This window comes from Phyllostomus hastatus, unplaced genomic scaffold (assembly GCF_019186645.2).
Source record: "Phyllostomus hastatus isolate PE091 unplaced genomic scaffold, TTU_PhHast_1.1 phas_scaffold_216, whole genome shotgun sequence".
Taxonomy (NCBI): Eukaryota; Metazoa; Chordata; class Mammalia; order Chiroptera; family Phyllostomidae; genus Phyllostomus; species Phyllostomus hastatus.
Genome location: NW_025334018.1, coordinates 156,733 through 161,324, shown reverse-complemented (window position 1 = coordinate 161,324; position 4,592 = coordinate 156,733).

Here is a 4,592-nt window from a genome sequence, read left to right as displayed (position 1 = left end):
TTCAGGGTGAGGCCTAATGGGAGAGGGCTGGAGAAATGAAGGGGGTGCTTAGCTGAACCATTCTCTCCTTAGCTGTCAGTGTCCAGTGTGACACCCTGGGGGTTACAGCCTTCCTATCTTTTGCCCCTTCCCTCCCACCACAATGGTGGGACATATGCTCCCAATCTAGCCCTGCCCAGGAACATTCAGGAAATTCATCTGCAGGGCTGTGAAGAGTGAGTAGTAGGAAAAAATAGCTCACACCCTAAGATCAGCTGACTTCTGAGCCTCTGGTCCGCAGGCCACAGGCACAGGGTTGTGCTTTTTCACATGTGTTCATAGGAACACAGGCCCTCTCTTTCCCACACTTGACCTTGATCTTGTCCATGTTTACAAAGAATGATTGCAGCTATTTTTTGTGGGGAGAATCAAGAAAGCCAGGTGTGGGAGAAAATAGGGAGGAGGTACTGATTATTCTTCAGCACAGTCACTGTCTTCCAGGCCCTGGAGACCCCACTTTGAAAAATATGTCTGTGCTGGTGGAGCCCCCTGAATATTCTATTCTCCAATTCTAGAAGCCATTGTGTGGTTGAGTTGCAGTTTTTCTTTTGGTTCTTTGTGGAATTTAGTTAGCCTTTCTCTCTTCTGTCTTTGGAGGAAAGAGAAGAGGTGGTGTTGCTTTACAGGAAGTAAGGAGGGTGCAGAGGAGGGGGATGACTTAGGGACATTCACAGCTCTGAGAGATGTTTTCTCAGCCACATAGCTCTCCCTTGGCTGAGGTCACTTCCCTATGTTTGATTGGCTTCTGAGGAAGTTCTACAAGAGCTGATTGGTTCCAGTCACTTGACATGCAGCAGTCACAGGCTAGCTGCCTTTCCAGAGGACAGAATAAGGAGGCAGGCACAGATAGCAACCGTACTGAATATTTGAAAACCATAAAGATGGGATGCAGGAGAAGCTTCAAGGAATTCCCCAACCATAATCAGGCTGGTTGACTGAATTATCTACAGCATCAAATGACAGAAGTAATGTTAGATATTTCTGACTCCATTGTAAAGAATAAATAGGGGCTGTGACTCCATTGAGGGAAAGCCCCTTAAAAGCCTGGTATGGGTGCAGTAGTAGGTGTTATAGTAGAAACAGCCAAGAGACCAGAGAAGGAAACCAGAATAGAAACAGAACATTCCAGAGTTCTTAAGTAATTTGTGATGATTGATGTGTTTCCTTTTCTAGCTCTTGGAGGTGTTGTGAATAGAGTGGGAATGGGGAAAGAACCTGTCACTGCAGTTGCCCAGTTACACTATATGGCTGAGAAGAAATCAGCAAGAAACAAAACTAAAAGACATTGAAAAATCTCCTTTTGCCCATCTCCCCTACACATACACACACGTAAGTCCTCACCTGGTCAGCTATATCTCTGTCTTTGTTGGGGTTCACAGCCAATTCCCTAAGTCCCATTTAATGCCAGCTTGGGAACTTAAAAGAATGGGAACAAAGAAGATTATAGACAAGAGACAGTAGAAGAGGAGTGGAATACATCCCTGCTCCCCTACCCCACCCTGACCTCTATACACACACATATTTTGTTGAGAAATGGAGGAAAGGAAGACAAAGTTTAGAGTGACCATATGGGATCAGTTATACTGCCTCAAAAACAAAGTATCAGAAAGATCAGACCATTCTTGAACTCTTTCCTGTCTGGCTTTCTGCTCTCCTGGCAGGTGACCTTGCTGAACAAAGCCAGAGGCATGGGACTCAGAAACTTCCCCAGATTCCAGAGCAGTTCCAGGCACGAGCTAGACTGTTTCCATTGACCTCTACCCTACTTTTCATAGGCTCTGTCAGGCCAGCTGAAGTTGAAGCCTAAGCCTGGTAAACAGTCAGGGCTGCTATTCCTCTAGAGGCCTCAGAAAAAGGTTAGGGGTTGAGGCACTGCTAACAAACATTTAGAGAAGACCCATGCGGTCCTTGCTCAGGCCTGTACTATGTGCTTGCTAAGGCCTGCTTATGTTGAACAGATTGCTCCCATGGCCACAGCCTGGGCTGCACTGGCTTAGGCAGAGTCGGTTTTCTGACAAGAATCCTATCTTTTCCTACTCTATATTCTTAGCCTCCTGGTCCCCTCTCAACTTGGACAGAAAGCTTGAAAGTGGGGTCTGCAAATTTAACTTCAGGGTCTCAAGTGGTTTGAGAGAGCTGAACTGGAGACCTGGACGAAACATGCAGTTTAGAAGATCAGGGGTAGAGATCAAAGAAAATTGGAGTGTCAAATGTCAGATGGGCAGAACATGTTTGGTTGGTTAGAAATTAATTACTTTCCTCAATTCATTTTTACTGCTGTTTGAAATTTGAAAGGAAAGCAGGGTGGCTTGTAGGCATAGTTTGGTTAAGAACAAAACCATGGTGAAGGGCTGTCATCTCAACTGGGCAAAGCACTGATTTATGGTCCTACTCTCACTAGTCCATAGTTTTGTGTTCTTTGGAAAGTTATGTCAAGCCTCCAAGACTCAAATTCCTCATGTGTGAAACAAAATTTGGATAAGAATGCCCACTAGGAATCTTTTCAAGCTGATGTGGCTTCACCTGCAAGAGTCTGAATGGTTCTGAGAACAAAGGTCAGGACATGTTCAGCTTTTGCTGAACTCTTTCCATCTGCTGGACTTCCCCATCTTATTTTCAGCTTGGGCAAGCTAAAGATACATCAGGCATCTAACCAGTCTTTTCCATGAACCTGCTTTAACTCAAGTAGCAGGAAGATCGGCAAGAAGGAGACAAGCCCTGCAGCATAGTTCACGGTCATGATCTGCAAGCCAGAGCTCAAATCAAGCAGGCCACCAAGAAATGTTATACTGAGGAAGGAGCAGTGGTGAGATCCTCTGTATCTCTCCTTACATATAATGTTTGGCTAGAGGACAGAGAAGAGAAATGAGATGGAAAGGAATGCTGTAGCTTAGTTAGTTAATCTGGCCAGACCTGTTGTTCTCCATTAACATTTCCCTTAGTGAGGCTCACTTCACCCCCAAGGTTATTTGGGACCAGGAAGCTAGAAATAAGCTCTAGCTTCCCAGTATTACCTCAGAAAATCCTTTGCCTTATCCCCAACAGGACTTAATTTGACATTTTGTATCCTGGAGGGAACCCAGGTTTCCCCTGGAACCCTAATGAAAGCCATTGGGAAGACAATGATCCCACGCTAACTGATAGGGCAAGTGCAAGAACCTTGGGAACTCAAGACTTTGGAGGACAGAATCCAGGACTTCCTCAGACTCAGTCTTGACCAATGCAGAAAGAGTCTGTGTCCCCACGACTTCTAAGTCTGGGACTGTTATTTATTCTCAAACCTCTTCTCCAGGATCTTCAGCTGTGGGCTGGACTTCCCAAAGCCAGTACCCCTGCCTTCCTGAATCTTTTTCATCCTGTGATTCCATTTCTCTTGATGTACAATGGACAAGGGAGAAAATATCCAAGTTTTGTCTCTAACATTCTTTGTTATACATAGGGCAGCATTGATAGATAGTACTATAATAGGAGAGAGATGAGTTAGACCTGTCTTTGCCTCAAATTCCTCACAGAAGGGGTAGGGGAAATGAACTCAACTAAATCTGGGACAATGATTTGGAGTATTTTCTATCTTGGAGGGAATAGATAAAATCTCATTTGGATAGGGAAGCAAGCCCTGGTACTCATCCTTCTATGGTCTGCTATGGCCAGAGATGCAACCATTCTGGAGAAAAAAAAAATTCCCTCACCTAAGGTGGTCAAAGTAACTTTTTTACCTCATTTCTCTCAAGCAAGGGTAGTAAGAAGAAGTGAAACAAAGATGGGCTTAGTGGGAGAAAGGGCAAATGCTGATCAGCCCTTTTCATAGCCCTCAGTTCCCTGTCCCCAAGCCTCTTCCCTGGCCCCTAGACATTCTTTCCTGTCTGACCACACTTGGCTGCTCTTGGCCCCTCACCTCTCCCTTACTTGGCCTGGCTTCTGTTTTGAAACTTGCTTTTCACTCTGAGCCACCACTCTAACACCTGTCCAGACATATCAGGGATATCTACAAACTTCTCAGGAACTAGCCCAGGCCAGGTCAGAAGGGATGACTTAGGACTAGAGAAAGAGCTTGCCTTTCAGAGTCTTTTTTATTGTCATAGAGATTCTTTTTCTCTCCCCATGTCTGGTTTCCCATGTTTCTCTTTGCCTCATGTCTTTTGCATTGTACTGCTTAAATTGGGTTATTCATAGGCGATGTGGTGAGGAGTGTTTGGAGCCACATACTACACATAGCATACCTTCCACAGTATCAATTGTAGTCTTTTAGAAAAACATTTTATTTATTTATTTTTAGAGAGAGGGGAAAGGAGGGAGAAAGAAAGAGAGAGACAAACAATGATGTGTGAGAGAAACATTGACCAGTTGCCTTTTGCAGACCCCCAACCAGGGACCTGGACCACAACCCAGGCGTGTGTCCTGACCAGGAATTGAACTGATGACCTTTCAGTGTGTAAGATGATGGCACACCAATCAGGGCTCAATTTTACTTTTAAGATTTGGTGGGGAGGTAATTTTTTTAAACTAAAACTACATAAATATATTCTATAGCATAAATAAAAATTTCCACTTTT